A 12581-nucleotide genomic window follows, 5' to 3' on the forward strand; every position below is an offset into this window, starting at 1 on the left:
ATTGAACCTGTATCTTTCACTTTGCCTGTCCTTTGCAGAGCCACCTATTTTGATTGTGTTCTTCCTCTCCACTGGCCTGTCCTGCATTTATGGCTTGAAAACTGACCTTAAAATCCTGCACAGGTTTTTTGTCCTAAGAGTATGGGCCAGGCCAACTCATTACCATATCTAGCCCTAGTTATTAGAATCCCATCTACAGAAACTGATCTCTGGACTCCCATTCTGAGAGTGGGTGATCAGAAATTCATAAAACACATCACTGAAGTTATTTCATTAAATTATCTCAATCCTATGGTTTAGGCTCAATATTATTGTTTTTGCTTTAAAGAATGACTTTTGCCTCTTTGAAGTCACAAAGCATATAAACAGTAGGGTCATGAGAATTCAGGTATCCTAACAAGACCTTTCTATATACCATAGGAATCATCCGGGTATTTTGATGCCAGTCAAGTATTCCTTTATATAAATGTAAACTTTAATACTTGAATTTTTCAAGTATATCTAAATTCCACATATCATTTTTGTCAAGATTAAGTTTTATCTAATACCTAGGCACTCTTTAATATGTACTGGGCACTTTTGCAAATATTTTAGATGCATTACTCATTAAATGATAAAAACATTAAGAGGAAATTAAATATAAATATAAATATAAATATAAATATAANCCCATGATGTGATGTTGTTTCCACCCAACCGAAGGTATCCCTGCAACTTTAGCAAAGCTGAAACTATTCACTGGATTTAAAATTAAAACACATATGACACATACAACATGATACAAACACAATTATTTTCTTATGCTGATACCAGAAAAAAAGGTACTTTTTCTAGTGGTTCTTAGTAAAATGCCTGAAGCAGCAATTGATAAATCTCAGTCAGAGCCAGAAAAAAATATATCTTCAAAATTATTTCTCTAAATTAAATGGGAATTTATTAATTTAAGAAGATTAAAAACGTGATTGCTTTATGGACTTAAATAATTAAAAAGTAATTAAATTAACGTAATGATATGAATCATTCAGTATTCACACCAACATTCAGAATTTTTAAAATTATCTATGTAGTTTAAGGCAAATTAATGTCATCCATTACTAATTAAATTTGTTCTCATTGTAGTAATTATTTCAATTTACTAAAAACCTAGTAGACAAATGGACAACTCTTAATATAAATAATAGTTTAGGTTTTTGAAAATATATTTTATTATTCTTGAAGCTTAGAGTTAATAATTGCAAATTTTTGCTTGTACTCTTTTCCCTGAATATTCAGACCAATTCATTCCTATTGTTCCACCTTTTCCCAACTCCAGAAATTTAAAGTTTTATAACTTTTGCTTCTTTACCAACTTTCTCGAAATGTGAAGTTCCTAATCATCTTATATTTTATATCCTACCAGTTGCTTCCTGTGTGCTTTGTTATATATTTGGTACATCACATTTCTTCTTTCAAGGTGCTCTGAGATTTTGACAAACTCAAAACTGGAAAGTAAATACGGTTCCATGACTCTCTGTAAAAGTGCTCACATTAGGTATAGTGTTTTTGTTTATAGAAAGTATTAAAACATTAACGCCATGCTCATCTGTGTATTGGGTAAATTTTGGGCAAGTTGCCTGTCATGGTAACCCTCCCCACCTTGCCACCAAAGTTAAATTACCTTTTATCTACTGTCACCTTGAGATCCTGGTATCTTTTGAAATCAGGAAGCACATTTCATCTTTGTGTCCCTTATTCCCTAAAGCCAATATATATTATGTATTAAAGATGTGAATATGGATGTAATGAATGCTAGTGATGACCTCCCTAGTATATTCTTAGAGAAAGTGCTGGCTCCTGGGCCCTCTAAGGAGACATATTTAGAAGTAGGTCAACAGATTACACATGATCAATGTATTTGAACAGTCTTATTTAATTCAGTGCTTTAAATCTATGAGTTTAATAATTCAAATTATTTGCTCTTCTAAAAGAGATTGAATATAGAATAACTAGGAAATGTACATACATTAGTGGTTTCTGTCCAAATTCACATTACATAATTTTGTCACTGGAGTCAACTTTAAAATCTGTTACCAATCTATTTCTCATATTTTCACCAATGCTACTGCAGTATCAAAAAATCCCCAAGTCTCAATGGTTTATAACAAAACATTTACTTTATTCTTCATGATCAAAAACATTAGTTATATTCTCTATGGTCTTCAGGTCACCTGTGTCTCTAGCCTATATATAGTCTCATCCTAGGGCCAAGGCTAAAGGAGGAGTTATTATCTGGGACCGTTTGTTCTTCTGGCAGGGGCAAATTGCAAAGTGCAAAGTTCAATCACAGCATCACATTAATAGCTTCTACTTATATTTAACACAATTTAGGTTTTCCCACTTTCCACTGGCTAAAATAAACCAGGTGTCTATGCCTTAATAAGTTGAAGAGGCACAGCTAGGATATTGATGTATACTCCTTTCAAAGAGGAATAAATAATTCTTTAAAATAATACAATATTCAATAAAATAAAATAATACAGTATTCAAAGGTAAAATGCCAAATCATGTGAATGTTTTGGATTGCAGATTTAACACTGGAAGTGAGTGGCTCCAAGCACTTGTTGGGCATTGATTTTGTTTAGAAGTTGGGCTAAAACAATATGTGTTGACGTGGGTACGTTAGGCACATTGGCTTCCTCATGAAAAACAAATTCCTTAGACAAAGACATTCAGCATTTTAAGGATAGACTGTCACAACAGACAAAAATGTGACAATTTATTCAGTTTATAAGGAAAGCACATTGTGTTTAGGAATTCAGATAAACCTGACTCCTCTAATCTTTCCATATATTCACATTCCTATTCCTTGGGTCCCACCCTTTTTCCTTCAATGCCCTAAATTTCATTTAAGATACTTGATAAGGCTGTGATTTTGACTAATATTGTAATTAGGAAGCCTACAGAATCAAACTTTGGTGGTTTTTCAGGAGTGGTATTATGGTGTTTCAACTTTATTTACAAGAGATTACTTAGTATCATAAGAGAAAGTCTGTGCCAGAGGATAAAAAATGGAAGTTAGAAACTCACAGTTATCATTCTCATTTTCAGACTGTGGAATGGAATTAGTGATAACTACCCTACCACACCAATGCAGAATTATTCTTAAGTTTATTTTGTTCTATAAGAGCAGCTACAAGTTCTTGTTAAGCTTTGTATTTGATGGTCACCCCATTTTAGGTCACATTCAGTAATAATATAACCAGTTATAATTTTGAAAGCTCTGGGATGCCAGAGATTATTTCTCAATTTATTAGCATGATTTTTACCACCTTTGGTTCCAACTCATCAATCTAACATTCCCTCAGTTCACCACAGTCTCTCCTAGTACAAATTTCTATATCAGAGACGTTAGTTCCAAGCAACAAGACTTGCCAATGAATACCTCCACAAGTAATTCATTAAAAGGATATTTGGTAAGAGAGCACACTTGTAAGAAAACCTACAAGCATAAGAACTGGAACACAGTCAGAAACAAGCAAGTCTTTAGCATAATGCTCATCCGATGACTGCATTAATCTTCCATTGCTTAACAACGCACAGTGCACAGTCCAGATTACAGTGCCGACGGCCAGCTGTGCCAGTCCTGGTCTCTGTGAGCAATTGTTGTACTGCTGTAACTTCTGTACCTGGAAACTTAATGTCCTGCCTGTGGTTTCTGCTATCACCCCCAGCCCAAATGGATTCTTCTGGAAACATAATTCTTTACATAATTTTGTATATTCAATTATATTGACAGGCATGCCTAATTTAAAATACTAGTGTCTTAGCTGTAAGAGACTCTGGGAAAGTGAGGATCTCACTTTCCTAAATAAGATGTAAATCCCAATATTCATAAAGTGGAAGATAATACAAGCAGAAAATTTAGATAGGCCAAACATACATACGTACACACACACAGTTATCTATTATCCATATCTACCTACCCCTATCCACAAAAAAGTGACTGGAAGAAGATAATTAAAATATTAATGATCCAAGTTCAGATACCCAGGATAAGTCCTTTATTCTATACATCAGACAAAATTATGGCCTGGTTTTGTAAACAAATGTAATTGTAACATAGTCATACCTATTATGTATATATGTCTAGAACCCCTTTTGTACTACTGCAGCAGAGTCAAGTAACTGAAACAGACCACATGGCACATAAAGTCTAAAATACTCTTTTTTTTTTAAAGTTTATATACTTTGAGAGAAAGAGAGAGAGAGCGGGAGAGGGAGAGAGAGAGAGCACAAGCAGGGTGGGGGCAGAAAAGGAGAGACAGAATCCCAAGCAGGCTCCGCGCTGCCAGCACAGAGCCTAACACTGGGCTGGAACCCAGGGACCACAAGATCACGACTTGAGCCAAGATCAAGAGTTGGACGCTTAACGGACTGAGACACCCAGGTGCCCCTAAAATACTTCTATTTGACATTTAAACATCTCAAGTTTGCCAACCTCTGCTCTAGATTACTGATATTTTCTGAAACATTGGAAGTAAGACAGTCTATACTATAATAGTCATACAGACCACTTTAGCTTTTCAATTTTTGTGCAATGAAAAATGAAGATACATTTCTTTTGGAGAAAACTTCCATATTAAAATTGACTAAAATAAAAAGGAAACAGAGCATTGAGGGAAAAGTACACATAACATTGCTAATGAAATTTCTATATAAATATCAGAGAATAAAAATATATATCACATAGATTAAAAAGAACACTTAAATGAGTGCTCAGAAATGAGTTCGTTAGAAGGCTGAATGTGTTTTTAAAGGCATGTTTTAAAGTCTTGGCTTTCAATAATGTGACAGACACCTAGGTGAAGAGGTGTTGTAAGCAGCTTATTTCAGTAAGGCACTTCACAGACCTATAAAAATATCTTGAAATAGACATCCTAAGTTTGTAAAGCTTTACTTATTTACAAACCTGTTATTTTTCCCACATTACCTTTCCTTTGTACCTTCATTTTGTTATGTTTTTTTTCTACATCTTTGAAGCTACCAGGCTGAGCAAACATAATTTTGTATTTCCCACAGTGCTAATTCTGCTCCACAAATGAAAGTGTAACCCAAACATAACTCTCTGTCATTAAGCAATGGCACTTTCTCTTGAACTGCGAACTGCAAAGTGATATAGAAAACAGCAGAAGCTATAAATTTAGGGCATCTGCAATTTTAAGCAGTTCCATAATAACTAGCCAGAATGTTTCCTGGCTAACCACCAACCTTTGCATAAAGACTATATATTTTTTACTGATCTATTTGCTGGAATGAATAATAGAAGTCTCCCTCCCCATCACACACTTCAAGTGGTTTTCTTTTCTTATCTTATCTTTTGTTTTTAAAGTTCTTTTTTTGGGGAAGGGAGGAGGGGTAGAAAGAGGGAGGGGAAAAAGAGAATCCCAAGCAAGCTGGAGGCTATCAGTGCAGGCTCAAACTCACAAACCCTGAGCCAAAACCAAGAGTCAGATGCTTAACCGACTAAGTCACCCAGATACCCAAGGAGTGGTTTTCAATATTATTGTTTGTTAGTAGTTAATTGGCAAATGCTATATTAATTCAAATTTTATTTTGGGGGGAACGTGCCTAGTAGAAACTTGTGAACATTTTGATAATGCATCTGTAGACCCACAGTTGTATGAGTCTAACCTCTGTGGTGTCATTTTTCAAAGTTTCTGCTAAAATTGAACTATAATCAAAATGCCCTGATAACTCATTCTAGGGAAGAAACAAAAAGGCATAAGTAACATAACCTATCATTCTAGCTAAAATACAATCTCGCATGTGTTTGACAAGTGCTATTTAATGACATTTCCTGTTAATATTAAAGGGAAATAGTTTTGTTGTCAATCTTCTTTCCTTTAGTATATCAATTTAAGCCCATTAATGCTAGCATAAGTATTCAGTTAAATGTATTAGCTAAAAAAGGAAAAGAAAAGCAAAACCTATTATTTGGAGATGGAAGGAAATTATAAATTGTTCATAAAGCCAGCATAGATCTCAGTGTACCTGAAACTAACAGATTTCAAATAAAATGTTGTTACACAAATTAAATCTGATTATAAAACTAAATTATAGGGAATTGAACAATTATGTGACTTAATAACAATAAGTAGCAGGTAACAAATTTCTTTTCTTTGCTAGGTTCCAGACACTATGGTAAATACTTTATCAACATTTATATAATCCTTTTAAGAACACCAAGTGGTATGTCCCTTTTTTACAGATTAATAATCTCATTTTTGGAAAGACTGAAAACATTTGCCCAGAGCTGCATATCAGAACAAATATATAAACATAAAAACATTTATAGAACTTGAAAGAATCACAAAGTCAACTCAACCTTTCCTGACTATGCTTTTAACAATACAGACGATACAATAAACTAATGGCATCTTACAAAAGGATAACCTCAACCCACCTTCTATTCATGACCCAGAACTTTCTTTTCATCATTGATGAACCCTGGACATACATTTACTTGCTTTGATTTCTTTAGCCTCTACAAATGACCTACGTAGATTAGATCTTTGGGTTGTTATTCTGCCTCTGCAGCCATTCACACAAGCGGGCATTACTTTGCAGTTTGCCTACTATTGAAATCCCATCTACTAGGTTTCACATTGCTGGGAAAGATTCCAACACATAAAACAAAATTCTTGTATATTTTAACACCTTCTAAGGTGCAAAAATGAAAAAGGCACATAATTTGGAGAATAATAAAAGAAAATGATGAGTGAAATATTTATCATGTGATAAGAAATTAAAATCGTTTGGGAGCTTCCTTCATCTTTTAGTAATACCACTGAAAATAGCACTCATATATTCATAAGGAATTTTCTTCACTGACAGAGAATCTAGATTCTTAGCCACTTAATCTGTGAGATTCAAGCTCAAAATCTGTCTGACTATGCCTTTTATTTCTTTATTCATTTCTCCCATTTTCCTCCCAAGGGAACTCCGCTCCACCCAGTCTCCTGTCTAAGGAAAAGAGATCTGATAATTACTTGGATTATGTTGTCACTAGCAGGTACATTTGACATTTTTTTTTTTTAAAAGGACCACCACAGTAACCCTAAGGAAATCATGTAGCACACTACCTAGAAAATTGTAAGTTTTCATTGAATATTAATTCCCCTCTTAAATTCTAAAAACTAAGACGAATAGTGCATTTGTGGACTGAAGTATGTGACACTGGTAATCTAGTCTTCAATATATACTCACCTTATCTTAAGATTTTCCCACCTATTCCATATTGATATGTAAAAAATGTTTTCTTAACATAAGATATTTTCCCCTTTGTGGTGAAGTTCTTTTTGTGGTATATTTATTTAAATTTTGTAAGAATCCATCTGATGCAATGATTCTGCTGTTTAATCATTTCACTCTTATTTTACCTTTTCTAACAATAGGTATTTCTCACAATATGTGTTTTCTAAATGTATTTTGACTTCAACCATAATTATTAAATTAAGTATATATCATGTTATTAGCACTTAAACTTAAAGCACTATTCAGTTGTTCACATTGCAGATAGTTTTTCAAGTTTATCAAAAGTAAGCTTACTAAAAAAAAAAAAAAATCTCCTTAAGAATCTTTAAGTGAATTTTGATTTAGGAGAAGAACTGAATAAAGTCTAATTAAAATAGGAAACCAGTATTATCACTGAAGTGTCCAAAACATGCTTTCATTTAATTGACTCTAAATTATTTCTATTATTCTATTTCTATTGGGATTTATGTCCCTATTTCTAAATTAAACGGTAATTAAAACTGTTATCTAGCATCAGTACATCATATTCTTTGTTAAAGAATGCAAAATGTATTAGGTAAAATTTCAAGCTAGAATAACAAAGGCAGGAAGTTAGGTATGTCTTTAAGATTTATTAGTTGTACAAAGGGAATCTGAGGGACTAATTCTAAGAGGATCAACTATTGCATGATGTACATGTTTTAATTTCACATTCAACTCAGTTATCACCTGCGATAACTTCTATACTGGCCATTCAGCCTTTTATGACCATGTTGATAAAGGTGTGATTAACTTAATCTTATTCCAGGAAATAAGAAGATAGATAAATATAGATAGATATATATGCATATATTTCCTCCCAGAAAAAAAATTATATACATTATATATATATACACATTATATATAGTAATGCATATAATTATTATACATTATAATTATACATATAATTATTATACAATATATATACATTATATACATTATGTATATAATGTATACAATTATAATAATAAAAATGATGTATAATAATAAAAAATATGCACACACACACACCACAGATACACATACCCTGGTCATAGTGGAGAAAGAAGGAAATTTCTATTAAAACCTCCTATGAAATAATTTTTTATTTCATAGTTTTTTTATCTTCAGTGTTAGACAGGAATGGAATTTTAACTATACAGATAGTTTTCTTTCAAAAATTATTTACATCTTTTTGCAATATTTTCTTCCTCATGTCCATATAGTTAAATAGTCTTCCTATGGGGAAAGAACACCCCTTTTCACCATTGACTACTCTTTTGTCAACCCTATCTACTATTACATTTGGCTATACTAGAAAAATACGATAAGATGATCCACAGTAATTAACTGATATATATTAGTTATTTCTCAATATATTAAGGCAAAGGCAGATATATCTACTGAAAATGCCCAGGGAACAGCTTGAACGTTATAGGGAGGCTAACCAATGAAGAAATTTATATTCTGTAATTAAAATAGAACCAACTTTTCTCCAGGGAATGCAATAATTTAGTCTTAAAGACGTTTGACAGGGGAAACCAAGGTCATTCTAAGAAGTCTGATTCTTAAACTCTCTGGACTCTTTACAGTCTTTCCACAAGACTTATTTCTCATAGGAAACCTAATTTGATATGCCTTAAGGTTACCAAAGATGAGGAGAATGAATTGTTTTAGTGTCTAGACAATTTCCTTTAACAGAAGTTTAATATCCTGATCAGAAACCATGCCTAATTATGTATACTCTACTGCACGTGGACCTCAATACCTGTAAGTGACAACAGCAACGAGAGGTGTGTATGGTTTTCAGCCTTATCCCTAGATTGTTGCAACACTCCTCTGTCACATGTTATGCATAAGCTAAGGCTTTCCCACCCGGTCCAAAGGGAAACAGTCCAGAAACAATTCAGTTATCTTTGACCTGAGGGTCCCATATGCTGTGGGTATAGTAAGTAATTCATGAATATTTATTTTCCTTGAAAAGTCAAGATGAGGTTCCTGTGCTTCTGTTTGTTTGTTTGTTTTTTAATACTTGATCTCTAATGAACAGCTCATTGTAGCTTCATCCAGAAACTATTGAAACGAAAGTTATCTAATTATCTTTGAACTTACATTTACTGCAGTGGCAGAAATCATTCTAAGCATTGTAATTTGTGTATTATATATTCTAATGATGTTAAAGATGGAATTTATTTTCTAATGTGACCTTGTGGCACATAATATAACCTCAAAAAGCCTACAACTATACTTTCTAATATGGTATAAAAAAGTACATAGACACTTATTAAATTTGGAATTATGTAAAAATAATAATGTTAGCTTTCTTTTTAACAGCCAGTAATCAATGAGACATTGCTATACACATTTACATACACATATATGTATATATGAAAAGAATGGTTAAAACTTGAGGTTTTTCTTCACACGCATTTACATCCATCTTGAATCTAAAAAATGCTTTTTAAGGCTCCATAAGTCTAATAAATATGTCAGCATTCCTAATAGTTTGTCGTAAAATATAATCAAGCTGTAAGACCAATAACACAGAATAAAGAGCAAGTAATTTTCAGTGAAATAGGTATGCTAAAAGGCTGAAAAATTATAAGTCACCAAATACAGTCTTCTGGACACTGAGAGATTATGTCAGTGCAATTATGCCTCTGTAGAATATCACACCCTTAATAATTAATCAGGGTAATTGGAAATTTGCAGACTATAGTAATTGGTCTCTATTTTACCTAGGCGGATAAATTAACAGGTTAAATAAAAACCCTTGTAAAAAAACAATTAACAATCGAATTAGTCTAAAATTTGGTTTTCTGAAAATGTGATCTTACCTGAATGCTATTGTGCAGAACTTCATTTGTGTTTGAATATCTGGGTCAGTGTCATTTATATAATTTTCCAAGCACTCTTGCCAAAAGGCAGAGATAATAATTCCTAGTGGAAATTAAATCATGCATTAGTATATGCATTATTATATCCATTTATTCATTTATGAATAGATATTTATTGAACACAACTATATGCAAAAATATTGTTCAAAGAGCTAAGGATGCAGCACTGAAGAAAATAGAAAACAATCTCTACCTTCACAGAGCATGTAATTGTATATATTTTCTTCTTTGATGGTAAGTGTTCAAATATTTATTTTATTTACACTCAAAATAAGTGACATAAATATGGAGTGAAAATATCCAGTTAAAAGTGTAAATATTGAGATTAAGAGACGGGGCAAAGAGATAACTCTCAACACAGACTCCTGACTTCTCAAGTCAGTAACATATTTGCTCAACCATATAGGGTTTCTTCATAACATAAATGTCCAAATATTCTAAAAATCATTCTGTGGACATACCTATTTAATTTAGTAGTTAACTGGTACAGTATCAGAAGTCATTAGCAGGGAAAAGAGATCTTTTATGATGAAGAATGCTTGCACATTTTGCAGTGGATGAGATACCAGATATAAGTTACAAAAATGAAAGCATGAACACTGACATTTTTCTGTTTTGATATATATTGTCAGACTTATACCTATATGTAAGGAACCACTTTAAATATAGAACCCCAAATAGTAAGATATTAATATAGAAAATGTAAAAAACGAAAGCTTCCCATCAGTTCCATATATTCATGACACTTCAGGGTCTGTTGGGAGCAATTGTAAAGAGGTAAGCCAAGGCACCCTAATCCAACAAGATGATATTCACTAAACTGATGCACAGGTACTTATTCTCAGCCTTCCTCTAAAGCTTTAAACTTTCCCCATGTCCATTGTCTATATTCGCCCATCCTTCCTTCCTTCCTTCCTTCCTTTCTGATAATGCTGTATTTGCATGCTACTGAAAACTCAAAGCTGAAAAAAAATGAAACACCTTAGAAAAGAAGTATAGAAAATGTAGAGTGTGCTCCCCAAAAAAGAAAAGAAAATTGTTGGGAGCCATTCTGAGCCCACTAGTCGAGAAAACTCCTGGTGAGGTTAAAGCAAGTTTGCACAGTCTCTTGCCAATCAGATGATGACTGATATCCACCCCCACTCAATTATTTCTGTTTGAGCACTGACCCCTAAGGTACCTTGTTGATCAATATTGGGAGTGACTTGTCCCCTTATTCTAGTCCTGGTATGATGATTGCACCTTGTGAAGGAACTTATTGTGGGAACTTCATTTGATTATGGACACATACACCGTGTCTCCTGAAGGTCCTGCTTCCCTCCATACTTTCCCTTGACCTATGAATAGGCTAATGACCCTTACTCATAAAAGACTGACCTTTACATGTACAATTCTGTTTCTACCATTGCGTTAGTCCAAGATGTTTATACAGCTCAACATGTAAATCAGCTAACCAAAAATGTCTTTCATGCCCTAGCTATTCAAGAAATCATAAAACTAGACACAAAGGTAAATGCACTCGAAGAGGCTATTGTATGTATTGGAGATGAGCTAAACTCTTTAAACGAATGGTTGTCTCTCCAGTGCCATAAAACATATAAATGGAAAATCAAGTCTTGTCCAGAGACAAAGAGCCTAACTTAGAGAGAAGGAACAGATAAGAGCAGAACATAAGTTATGACATGTACCTTTGCTAACTGGTGATGTATAGCAGCCCCTTCCTTAAGGCCTACATTCCACAAACACCTGTCCTTACCCTGGCAACTGTGATGAAGATGGATAAGACTATCTACAAACCTATGACTTAATCTTAGTGTTTTTAAAATATGAACACCCTGTTATTTTCTTAGTTACTCAACCTCACTATAATTGGGGCAGTTCTGCAAGATTACTTCGGTAAAACCTGGTTCTGTACATTTTCCAAAAACATCTTATCACAGAGAGCTATCCATTGTAAAAATTCCATCTTCTGATGCCATGTTAACATTTGACCTAAAAATAAAGACACCAAAACTGACAGGACAGAGATGCCTGCCTGGTGATCAGAAAGAATCTCAGGGCTCTCTCACTCTCTCTCTTGCCAACACCGTCCATCCTTCAGGGACCCTTGGACGTGCTGGAGCTGGACTCCGGCAGAAAATGTCCGGTGTGAAGTCCTCTCCTGTACCCCATTTCCAGTTTCATTCTCCCCACCCTCCCAAAACAGAAGCACTGTTTGTGCAGTGCGTGCATCCTTCTCGACTCTCCATTTCCCTGGGTTCACATAAACATAACACTGTATTTGCATCCTAGTGCTGCCATTACGAAGTACCACAGAATGAATGACAGAAATGACAGAAATTTACTCTCACAGTTCTGTCGGCTAGAAGTCCAAAATCAAGATGTTATCAAGGT

This window comes from Crocuta crocuta, unplaced genomic scaffold, assembly GCF_008692635.1.
Source record: "Crocuta crocuta isolate KB4526 unplaced genomic scaffold, BGI_CrCroc_1.0 scaffold560, whole genome shotgun sequence".
Taxonomy (NCBI): domain Eukaryota; kingdom Metazoa; phylum Chordata; class Mammalia; order Carnivora; family Hyaenidae; genus Crocuta; species Crocuta crocuta.